This window comes from Alexandromys fortis, unplaced genomic scaffold (assembly GCF_014885135.2).
Source record: "Alexandromys fortis isolate MF-2015 unplaced genomic scaffold, M_Fortis_MF-2015_v1.1 scaffold_95, whole genome shotgun sequence".
Lineage (NCBI taxonomy): Eukaryota > Metazoa > Chordata > Mammalia > Rodentia > Cricetidae > Alexandromys > Alexandromys fortis.
Window position 1 is genome coordinate 7,190,179 of NW_026067990.1, and position 12,940 is coordinate 7,203,118.

Here is a 12,940-nt window from a genome sequence, read left to right on the forward strand (position 1 = left end):
TTACCTTAGGCATTGTGAAAAATATAAAGATGGTTTAAAATATACAGAAGCATATGCATAGGTCATATGCATGTATATACTCCATTTTATATAAAGGATTGGGTATTGTAGATTCTTGCATTCGAGGGGTAGGGTCCTGGAACTGAACTTTGAACATCTACATTTGCCACACTGATGGGACAATATTAATACATTATTATGAACTAAAATCTATCTTATTGACTATAATTTGCACTAGGGTTCATGCTTTGTGCCATACATTTTATAGGCTTTGACTAATGTTGGGACAGTCTGAAAAACAATAAATACCTATACTCCAGAGCATTGACCTGCTTAAGCATTGTTAAAGGATGCATCACAGGAATACTATAAATCCTTTTAGTTTTATGGATTCATTGTTCCAAAACTGTTGTAACGCAGGACAGGATGTATACTGTTTTGGTTTTCCGAATACCAGCCTTTCACGACTCTATGACCTCCAGTCTGACTCCAAAATTGAAAGGAGACTCAAAGTTTTACTGGATCCCAAAATGAAAAGTCGGAAACACAGCCCTAAAGATGCTACGATTCCTGTTTAGTGCCCACTCAGTCTGGAGACATTCATGAAATGCATTTTCTAAGAGACGGCAGAGGCCGTGCAGAAGAAATAGCACAAGGAAACAGGAAAGACATATAAAGAGAAAACCAGGAAGGAAGACAGAGAGGGCAGTCACCGGGCAAAGCAGGAGTGGCAGGGGAGTGGGCACAGACCAGGGTCACAGCAATCAATAGGGTGGCAGCAAAAACACTTCCTGCCTTATGAAGTTTTCTGACAGTAACAAACGGATGATTGCACCTGACTAGAGCAGCCCCCAACTTCTTCCAATAATTATTTCACTCAATAATACAGATAAGAGAAAAAGCCTGCGCTACACAGAAATGTGTAAACAGGGTATGGAGGCTATGCACAGATAGCCCCGAATCAGCTCCAAATCTATTGTTATTCCAAATCATAGGTTATACCTATAAAAACGACTCTATGTGTGTCTATCTGTGTGTACCTGAAGATACAGGTGTACTGTCATGTGCCATAACATTCCAATGCCATGCGGTATGTATTCCAATCCTGATTATACCTGAGCTGGAAAAAAAAACAGGATTCTGATTTTTTTCTGGTGTGTGTGTGTGTGTGTGTGTGTGTGTGTGTGTGTGCAGCACGTGCACGCACACACACACACATCCATGCACACACATGGAGACCAGAGCACCTCAGCTCACTAAATAGCACAGACTGCATGGCCAGCAAGTCCTAGGGACCTGCCTGTCTCACCGCCTCCCCTGGCCCTAGTGTTGGAATTATAAGCACGTGCCACCACACACAGCTCTTTTAATTAAAAAAAAAAATAGGTGTTGGTGATCCAAACTCAGATCTTCATGCTTACACAGCAAGCATGTTACCAAGCTATCTCTCCAGCACCCTTTCTATGCCTTTTTTATTTAGAGAGACAAGTACCTACCACTGTTTCAATTGCCTTCAATATTTAGTATAAGAAGCTATTACAAGTTATAAACACAAGGCTATGCCATACACAGTACATGTTTAGGAAGCTATGCCTCTAGGTTTCTTCAAGTATATTCTGGTTTGTTTTGTTTTGTTGGTTTCTCGAAACACGGTTTCTCTGTAGCTTTGGAGCCTGTCCTGGAACTAGCTCTTGTAGACCGGGCTAGTCTTAAACTCACAAAGATCCACCTGCCTCTACCCGCCCCCCTCCCCGCCCCGAGTGCTGGGATTAAAGGCGTGCGCCTCCACCGCCCAGTTTATATTCTTTTTTTTTAAATTTATTTATTATGTATATAGTGTTCTGGGCACCAGATCTAATTATACATGGGTGTGAGCCATCATGTGGTTGCTGGGAATTGAACTCAGGACCTTCAGAACAGCAGTCAGTTCTTTTAACCTCTGAGCCATCTCTCCAGCCCCCCAGTTTATATTCTGATGTTTATATAATACTAAAGTCTTCTGACAAGTTTCTCAGAAAATATACCTATCATTTAGTAACTGTATATAAATATATTTTATTCTTTTTTCATTTTTTTGTTTCATGAATAAATTTGAAGCAAAATTTCAATTGTTTAATTTACTGGGTTTTCTGTCTGTTTTGTTTGTTTGGGAAACTGAATCAGTAGCTTTCTGACTCTAAGGGCTCTCTCACTAAGCAACAGCCCCAGCCACTTTTCCTCCTGTTCCTGAGCATTTGACTTTTCAGGAAAACTATATAAATATACATGTCTCTTCTATTTAACACAATTACTTATCTCTTGGCTGTAATTTGCCTTCCGTCCAAATATGCAATGAAACTATTACTAAGCAGTTTACTGGAGGTAATCAGGAAAGTGTATCAGAAAAGCCACGCCTAGGATTCCGCTGTAATATTACTTTGCTTTAAATACAGAGAAAAAGATTGCATTCTGGGCATAATCCGGCTTTTGTGTATAAGATCCATTAACTCCTAAAGCTAATTTGGAAAAGGATTTTCACACGGAAGCCTATTAGTAGGCACAGGAAAATTTGGGGGGGGGGGTGAAAAACGCATATCCCAACTATAAGAGTAGTTTCACGGGTATATGCATTTGTCACAACTCATCAAATCAGAGCTCTTAAATGGCTATCATTTGTCGTATATAAATGCTGCTCAATAAGCAGGCATTTAAGGAGGCCAGTTGCTTTATCTACACATGCAGATAGAAACTTGCATCGCCTCATTTTAATTTGGGGGCCTGACTTCTTTTCTGATTTGGTTTTGAGACTGAGGGGGGCTTACTGTGTACCCTAAGCTGGTCTCAAACCCATGATCTTCTGCCTCTGCTAGAATTAAAGGTGTAAGCCAATACACCCACCATAGTTTCTTCCCTTGATGTGCTAGCAATCTGCTTCACGAACAGGGACGGTGCAGAAGACTAGACCTGGCACAATTCACTGAAAAGACAACCCTTAAAGTCTTCGGAGAAATCAAATTTCAAAGTGAACAGGGGCCAACAGTCTTAACCGTACACGCTAAAGCTGACCTGAAAGACGAGCTTTCCCAACTATTCAAGCAGAGTTGGCTGATTCTGCCTTATCAAAGCAATGCTCTCAAATAAGTCTACATGAGTCTTCTGTGTACTTTTTAATCTATACCGTCTCAGCAGCTTACATTGGAAGGAAAATCCGCTCTCAGATGACAGTCACTGTACTGCTGGTGATGTACCACGTTCACTACAGGGCACAGAGATGAGCAAGAGCAAAGGCTATTTGAAAATCCACGCCCAGTTAAAGGGACAATTTGCTCCACTCATATCCCTCAGCAGTAAATATCCATATGCATCTTTACACACCCTTTGCCATGAGCTGGTAACCCTAGCTATAAGAAAAATCACTTTGCATTCACAAGTTGACATGTATAGAGCCCATGCACTCTCACCATATTTGGTTTATTCTGCCAATGATATTTCTGTATTGAGTTTCTCACCTCACCTCTACTCTGGAAAGCATCCACAATGGAGAAAGAGACCTAGCCCCGTCAAGCTAGTGTAAGCACAACAGTGACAAATACAGGTAAGAGAAAGGCGGATGGAATGGCTGGAAAATGTGCTGCAAGGATGATAGGAAGGAAAAGGAAGTGGGTACAGTGACATGGGCTGACAAAAGTCACTCTGGTGGTTAAAAGACATGCGGTGGGCACACAGAAAGAGGGGAACCCAACCACAGAAGAAAATGTCTTCATCCAGGCAAAATGGGAGGAACCATAAAAACTTAAAAAGATTCCTTGAGGGGAGAGAGAGAGAGAAAGAGACAGAGAGAAAGAGAGAAAGAGGGGGAAGGAGAGAGGGAGGAAAGGAGGGAGGGATGGAGGGAGGGAGAGAGGGAAAGAGAGAGGGAGGGAGGGAAGGAGGAAAGGAGGGGGGAGAGAGAAGGAGAGAGGGAAAGAGAGGGCGAGAGGAGGGAGGGAGAGGGAAAGAGAAGGAGAGAGGAGTGTGAGGAGTGTGTGTGTGTGTGTGTGTGTGTGTGTGTGTGTGTAGGTGCATATGAGCTTGGCTGTAGGTTCCCACAGATGTCAGAAGGAGCATGCTGGATCTCTTGGAGCTGAAGTTACAGTTGTCAGCCAGGTGCTGGGAATTGAACCTGGATCTACTGGAAGAACTGCAGTGCTCTTAACTGCTAAATCATCTCTCCGGACCCAAGAACATATTTTCATTAAGACTTATTTAATTTATGCATATGATTGATATATGTGAACGATATCATACATTCATTCACCTGAACATAAAAGTACTACGTAAGTGTCTGGTGCTTGAGGAGGCCACTAGAGGGCATCCAATCCCCTGGGACTTCAGTCACAGATGGTTATGAGCCACCATGATGTGGGTCCTTGGGACCAAACCCAGGTTCTCTACCAGAGTAGCAAATGTTCTTAACCATTTGGAACCCTCTTTCTAAGCCCACCCCCAGGAACTTGTGTGTCAGATTAAAATAAAGGGTGTGCGCCTGTATCTGCATAATCCATTAATGGCTACATTATCAAAAATCTACTATAATTCAATTTTCCCTACCTAGATCTAAAACAGACAAAAAGCTTCAAATCTCCCACAATTTGAACAGATATCTCATTTTATAAAGGAAGAATACTTTTATGGAGAAGCCTTAATTATGGTCTTCTGGACTACCACGTCCAAAGTGTCTTGAAGTTGCCTTTCATTTTACATTTTAAGCATACTTGGTAAGCCTTGATCTAGCTATGCAGGCTAGGCTGGCTGGTTGGCCCGTGAGCCCCTCAGGGTCCCCCTGCATCCTCCTCCCCAGGAGCTGGGATTATAAGCATGTTCCACTGGAGGCTGAATTCAGGTCCTTGAGCTTGTATAGCAAGCCCATTACTAAGTTATCCCACCTGCCCCAAAACTTGATGTGTTGAGGGACAGGCTACCAAAAGTTTAACTCAATTTAGAAAAAAAAAATAAAGAATTCAAGTCAGAATTCTTTCATTAACTGAGCCTCAGTTTCCTCATCTTTAAAATTAAGGGAAGGCTGACTTTCTGCTATTGAAATCCTACTCATCAAGCGGAAGAAGAAAAACGTGTGCGAGTCACTCTTCCCTTCTTTGCAGAGCAGACTGAAGCGGCCAGAGGACAACCCCAACTCCCCGCCGCCTGCAATATGATCATGACTGGCTAGCTCTCCAGCAGTGACTCGGATAATCTTCAGAGTAGAAAACCTGAGAGCATTTTAAAGTTAGCAACTTTGCGATGGACTTGAGTCCACCATTAAAAAAAAAAAAGACTGCATTTTTAAAAGATGCACAGAACGCTGTCACTAACTTCTAGATGATATAATTATGTGTGCTTTTTGTTTTCTTCTCAAATCCTTTCTGTGTTTTCTATAATTTCGACAACAGAGAAGTACTAAAGGACTTACAGGAAAGGATTGTGCATTCTTACAAGTTTCCCCAGATCTCCCATCTAGCTGAAATTAGTGGGATGACTCTGGAGAATGCAGGCTAGTGGCAGTTCACTAACCTCGCGTGCACAAGGCCTGTTTCCATACCCCACATAGCAAAGATTAAAATAGAGCACGGTCATTGAGGTGTGGAGCAAAACCGGGCAGTATCACCATGCATGCCTGCACACAGTGGCTGATTAGCACTTGGCTGATTGCTGTGCTCAGAATCAGGACATTATTATCATAATCACAATCTATGGCTGACAGTCCTACGTGGAAATCAAAACATGCATTTGATCTAAGTAACAGTTTTTTTTTGTCCAGTGCCATGGCTCTGGAGAACCATGGTTAAAATTCCTTTCCAACTTAAAGTAAATGAAGTGAAACACCAGGACCCTTTTCAGCCCACACGCTTGTGCGTATATACATACACACACGTACACACACGTGCACACACACATTTTCTAGACAAAATATGATTGTTAATAAGCTTTAAAAATTTTTCTCCTCTTCTTCTGCTCTAAAACAAAAGACATCAAAAGTTAAGATAAATACTTAGCTGTCAAAACAAAATCCCCTCGGATGGAAAACACAAGAATAAATCTGATGTTACAAAAACAACTTCCATAGCAAGTGTCAATGTTCAAACTGTACAAAAAGATAACCAGGTGCTGTCACTAGTGAGGTCTCTAACGAAGGGAAAGCCAAGCTGCTGGATGGATGCCAATGTAGATAATGCCCAGGTTTGTGGCTATCAAAAAAAAAAAAAAAAAGCACTGTCTTGAAAGTTCAGGTACACCAGAAAATAAAGTTCTCCAAAATAAACATTGCAGTCTCTTGGGATAGAGCTCTAAAACAAATTCCATGTTGAATTCAATTCTTATCAGCTGGAGAGCAGATACTCACCCCTTATTGTCAACCACAGAACACCACGATCCATTGGCAACCATCACTGTCTCTAAAATTACTTTTTACCCAACACTCATATACTCTCCTTCCCCCCTTTCCCCCCCCCTCTCTACCAGGTACCTCCACTCACCACCAGCCTTTACGACAAGGACAGTAGCTTAGCCACAGAACTTCAACTCAAATCCCCACTCTGCCATTTATCAGTTGTGCAGTCTAGAACTCTAATTTTGTTTTTTTGTTTGTTTGTTTTGAGACTGGGTTTCTCTGTGCAACAGCCCTAGCTGTCCTGGAACTTGCTCTTTAGAGGAGGCTGACCTTGAACTCACAGAGATCCACCTGCCTCTGCCTCCCAAATGCTGGGATTAAAGGTGTGCGCCACCGCTGCGTGGCTCCAGTCTCAGATTCTTCATGAAATGTACACCTTCAAGACTCTGTAGAACGAAGAGGGGCAAACCAGATTATGAGTGTCAATACAACTAGTATAATTCCTAAAATGCATGAAAAAGAATTAATGCCCACTCCCTGGTACCCCTTTCCTCTTCCCTTGCTACTTACTCCAAGCCTGTCCAAATTTATCAGTCCTGGTTTTAATTAATCTCAAGCAAACTCAATGGTACTTCGAACATAGAGTAATTTCCAGTTTTCTCAATACCATGCTCTATTTTTATTATAAAGAACTTGCAAATGAGGTCTCTGTATACTGATGAACTTCTACAGCATTTAAAATTGTGTTCGCTAAGATTCTTGAATGATGCCCACCATAAGGGGAACCGTGAACGTCAGAAGCTTTTCATCTCTACTTCCAAGGCAACTTATTTTACCTCTCTGAACCTAGTTCCTCATTTACCAAAGAAGAGAAACATGTAATGTATGCAAGCACATGGAACGGAGTGCCACAAACACAAGCTGCTATTCTAATTATTCAGTTTGATGGGCAGGAACTAGCCACTTTGAAGTCTAATCAAATGAGCTCAGCCGAGTCCTCTACAGGGTCACATGAACACATTGCTATTGTCCTTTCCTCTCCTGAAGTTATGTGTTCCTGTGTTTGTAGAGGAAATTACATCAACCTCGGCATTACTGAGGCTTCAGGATGGCCACATTCATGCTGGGGTTGCTGCCCTATGAGTTCTAGGATATTTAAGCAACACCCCTGGCCTCTAGTGACTAGATTACAGGAAGTGCATCTGGGAAAAAACATCTTCTGGGCATTGTCCAGTGACCCCCGTGTGGCAAATTCCCTGGGGATGAAAACCACTAGTCCAGCACATTCCACAAGCAGAATGATTCTCCAGGATCTCAGATGGGACTCTGCAGAAGATCAAAGGTTTATCAAGGCACTACGGAATACTATTCACTCTTCTGAGTCCCATCCACCCATGGCCAACCGTAATTCAAAATTGACCACGGAAAAATGACTTCGTCTCAATTTGCCATTAGAAAATGTTTTAAATCACAGGAAGGGAGGCTGGCCATCCATCTCTCACTCCTCTACACCATATGGAAAGATAAGTTTATAGAGACACCTTTAATCCCAGCACTGAGAGGCAGAGGAAGGTGAATCTCTATGTACTCAAGACCATGCTGGTCTACACAGTGCGCTCCAGGACAGCCAGCTAAGAAAATAAGAAAGGTGACTTTAAATATCAGTAAATATGATATGCTCCCTTTAATTTATAGAAAATATCTTTACACATTATATCTATGAATCAGCCTATCACACTGTACCTCATAAATACATGCAATTATATCGACTAATTAAAAAAGGGAAAGTTAGGCACACTAGCACATGCCTGTATTCCCAGCAATCAGGGGGCAGAAGCAGGAGGATTGAGAGTTGAAGGTCGGCCTGAAGTACAGGAGACTTTGCCTCAAAAATAATAATAAAAAATTTCAAAGAGAAAATCTTTAGCCTTTAAGACACAGGCTCTCAGTATCCAAAGGTGGTTGGTTCCATAATCTATCTATAGATAGCAAAATCCACAGATAATCAAATGTTTCATATAAAATTACATTGTATTTGCACATAATCTACATCATTTTCTCATATACTTTAAATCATCTCAAATTACTTAGGATATCCAAGACCATGAGAATGCTATGCAGTTTTCATACAACAAAGGAAAGTCTACAAATGTTTAATCAAGATGTCCATTTGTAAATATTTTCAACAATTGATTTATAGTACCCCAAATGAAAAATATGTCTCAAACAAAGGCATTGGAAAGAAATGACTTCACTGTTTGCAGGACTAACGAATGTTTAATAGATTCACAACGACTATACGGATAGCCAAAGGACTCCAGACATGTCTTAATTAATCAGAACGGATTAACTATCTATACTTTTCTAGAATCACACCAGAAAGGCAGGAGATATTTCTTATATACTTGGTATCTGGGCACCAGGTACACAGGCCTCCATCAGAGGAGGAGACTCTATAAATGGCTGGTGGAGAAAGGAATGCTCATATATTCTGCTTAATTAGGCACTGTGCTGGCAGAGAGGAAGGGGAGGGAGGGAAGAGAGAGGGAGGGAGGGAAACTTTTTTACTGTGTTCGACAGGAGCTGAAAGAAAAAAAAATATCTTAAGAAAAAATAACTACAATATACTCCCATGTATCCCAAATCCAAACAACTGTGTAGTTCAGTTAACAACAACAAAATGTGTAGACAAAAGTTAAGGAGCGCAGCCAAGGAGATCACGACTAAAGTTCAAGCAAGCAGGAACATTTGTTCAACTCCTACAAGGTTATAAAAGCCAATGTTGCTGGGGGGGGGGGTGAAAAGAGAAGAACCAGGAGGAAGAGATTAGGAAAACAGGGCTTAGCCTCAGGAGATTAGCTGCCATGCCTTCAACAAATTATTTGTTTTTAATGTCTAAACTTAGGCTAGGGATGGTGTTCCATGATAACGGAGCCTGCTCTGCATGTGTGAGGCCTGGGTTCCATCCCCAGTGCTACAACAACTGAATGAATGAATGAATGAATATCCAAACTGAAGTCCTGATGCTGAATTTCTCACAGAAAGGCTTAATTTACATGTTACTTTTCCAAGAGATAACTAGCCAAATTTTTAAGATTATTTAGAACAACTATTTCATCAGACTGCTAATTTCTGAAAGTTCTTCATTCCCCCCCACCATCTTACAACAGGTTCTCAAAAAGCCAAGTAAAAGATTCCCTTTGCTCCTTTTGTTTAGAGAGAAACGAAAGGCCCATTTTCCCACCAACATACTGCTCCTCTTAAGAATTTTTTCTTTTCACCACTTTCAGCATTCTTCTCCCTCAGAGGAAAAAAACACCAGATTTAAATTAGATTGTGAAAATGCGCTCTTTCTCACCCCCGCCTTGCTGCAGAACACACACGAACACATCACATAAACATTTGAATGGTACACACAAAAGCACAAGTAAATGTATGTTCCTTAATCACGTAGACCCATGCTCTATCTCCACTTCAACATCTCTAGTTTTAACATTTCCAACAAAGGCAATATCTTATTCAAGTAATCCATTCATTTAATGTATATTAAATTATCTCCAAAGAACTCATGCAAGAGGAATTTCTACCAATTTGCATGTTATACTCTTCGTTTCACCCCCAAATCTAGACATGCTAGAAAAAATATTTCCCTTCTCCAAAAAAAAATGAAATATTGGAATGGAAGCCTAGAATTTCAAAAGCCATGCGTGGTTACAGAATCTATATGGTACTATTAGAATGCGTACTTACTGTGTGGTGCTTTGTACGAATCGTGGCCTAGCTAACGAATCTCCTGTTGCATGCAGACTCTATTTTGCCCTTAAAAATGTTCACTAGATGATTTAAAGACTGAAGGTAGACTAGATGGGAACCTCATGTAACCCGAATGGGAAAGCATTATCGTCCTGGCACATTGAAGATTCACAGCTTTTTAATGCACATTCTACCTAAGCAAATACGGGCATGAATTTCCAAAGCTAAACTACCAACCCCAAGCCCTTGATTTTTTGAAGTATATGGAATGGGGAGCGGCCTGTTCCTGGGGATGGGTAAGGATGGGAACTCTATCCAATTCCACGTGAACCAGAATTTAAACTTGTCCTCTTCCTTAAATGTTCTCATTTCCAATGATCATTCCGTTTATATTAAAACAGCCTTAATCAAGATAACAAAAATATTCCCAGTATTTTATAAACTTGAAATACATTTGATAACATGGAGAATTACAAGCAATTACAAAATGATAGCTCCAATTAGGAAAACTGGATCTGTTCCAAATTCAAATCAAAGGAGGCTCAGCTAGTCCCAATGGCATAATTTAAATGAGGAGTATAGAGGATTTCCAGCAAAGACATTTGTCCCACTCATGCCCTTCAGGAAATTCAAAAACCAAATCCGAAATCACATTCATATACTGTCTTGCCTCCTCTTCCCAATGTGCCACCCTAGTTGTGGGGGTCGCTGTAATCAGAATGAGCCTGGGAAATTCTAAAGGCCCCAATACAGAAAATAATAGCGCATACGCCGAGTTTGCCTTGGCCTTTCTGATTCAAACCTCTACCTAGCTGTGGAAGGCTAAGCCATGGGAACTTCGGAAGCAGAAACCCTTTTCCCAGTGCCCAAGACAGCATGTAGTGGGAATTTCAAGCTTTTTGAACACAGAAAGGTCACACCCAGCAGTTTTCCTAACCCACCTTGCCAAGGCTCAACCAAGACTCAACCTAAGTGCTAGAACCTTCTTCTTGCTTCCATGCTAGAGCAGAAATCCAGTACCCTCTCCCCACCCCCATCCCCCACATGACTGCCCTTCCCCATAGAGGGCAGAACCGCTCCACCAGCCCTCTCCCTTCCTCACCTTCTCCTAGCACTCCCCTCCTTCCACCCCCAGCATCCCCAAAGGGAAAACCACCACGCAGCTCCCTCAACATCTCCGTGGAAGGAACCAAGGCAAGGTTCCACCTTCCTCTCCAGCCCAACAGGCGCCATCCTTAATGGATAACCAATGAAGCAAACCCCCCCCCCATCATCATCGTCATCATCACCCCCCCCCCGCTACTCTCAACTGCTGCTAGCTAGCCTAAAAAAGAAAAAAAAAAACCAAAGGTGTCCCCACCTCGCCCCACCCCCACTGCCCGCCATCCTGGGTGAGAAAACCAAAAGCCCCCTCTTTTTACCCCTACCCTCAATCCTTTCAGAGGAAAGACCCAGAGCCACCCCCACTGAATCCCCCCCCACACACACACACACACTCTCCAGGGAGCGAAGCTCTGGAGAGGAGGCAAAGGCGCGCACCCTAAGGGACCTTAGAGCCCCAGGTTCCGCAGCCGCCAGCGTGGGCGAGGCCGCCGAGGCTGGAGGCCGCAGGTACCCAAACCCCGCAGGTCGGCGCAGCCCCGGAGTGGCGGCAGCGGAGCAGAGCTGCGGCTCCCCAGGGAGGCGCTCACACTCACACTCACACACACACACACACACACACACACACACACACACACACGGAGGGAACGCGGGCTTACTGTCTGGGGATGCTCACCCACGCAGCTGTCTAAGCGGCACCGGTGGCCGCTACCAGCTCCGAGGCCGAAGCGTGGCGGCGACAGCGACGACTGCGGACTGAGCCCCCTCGGGCGGGCGGTGGATGTAGGGCGCGCGGGGAGGGGCGCACGAGAGTGGGAGGGAAAAGGGGAGGGAGGGAGCACGCGCGGGGGCGGGGGCGGGCGCGGCCCACTCGGGGCGGGGCGGGGCAGGGCGGAGCGCGCGTCCGCCTAGGCTCTGCCGGTAGCGCGGGGGCTGCGGTGCGGGGGAGACCGCAGGCGCGCGCGCGCGCGGGAGCCGGTTGGGCAAGCGCGGGAAGGGGGCGCGGTTGCGTGGGCCCCGCCTCGGGAGAGGCCAGGATGCCTGCAAGGCGTGCGCGGGTGCGCGCGGGAGGTGGCCGCGAGCCCGCGGTGGCGCTGCTTCCCGGAGCACCCCCTAGCTTTGGAAGGGCACGCGGAGGGCGGGCTGGGGGCGCTCCCCCCCCCCCTTGCGGGCCGGCCTTCGCGGGCTGTCGGGGAGTCACGAGTCACTGCAGGCAGCCGCGGCCAGAGCCCAGGAGGTGGGAGCAACAAAGAGAGGCAGCCAAGGTGGCCTCTCGCCTCTCCAGGGGCCTGGCTGACCTGCACACCCCATTACAGCCCGCGATTGCGGATCTCTTGGTTCTCATCATGCTAAGATACCCACCGACGACATCTCCCTGTACTAACATGCAGGACAGAACGAAAAGAGCCTTTATCCAGGTTTTTTTTTTTTTTTTCCATCACTCCGAAAGCACTTCGGACAGTGTGTGACTCGATCTTTCACTCCTTCAGTTCAGTGAGCCCTCACCATGGGCCAAGTACTGGGCCAGATGCTGTAGATAGAGTGCAGTTGTGCACGCACGCTGCCTTACTGGTGGAGCAAAAGAGAATATAAGTAAGCGAGAAAATAATCACACTTGGATAGACTGCAGGATAAGATGGGGCTGCAAATAGTGTAAAAAGGTGGCCTTTAATCTAAGCCCTGGATGGTATTAAAGCAGTACCATAAAAAGGAAAACTTTCCAGACAGAAGGAGTAGAGG

The 12,940-nt window shown here is 44.3% G+C and overlaps 1 protein-coding gene across 2 annotated transcripts in view; it reads right to left on the minus strand.

Moving 5' to 3' along the window:
• Positions 1–12,009, minus strand: part of Fhl1 (four and a half LIM domains 1) — a 62,267-nt gene extending 50,258 nt beyond the window's left edge. The window contains exon 1 of one of the 2 annotated variants that reach the window (XM_050159673.1): positions 11,877–12,009. The gene's annotated coding sequence lies outside the window, so the exon portion shown is untranslated. Of the gene's footprint in view, positions 1–11,859 lie in introns of both variants that reach the window. The other variant, XM_050159674.1, reaches the window with a different exon arrangement.
• Between the last annotated feature and the right edge of the window lie 931 nt (positions 12,010–12,940).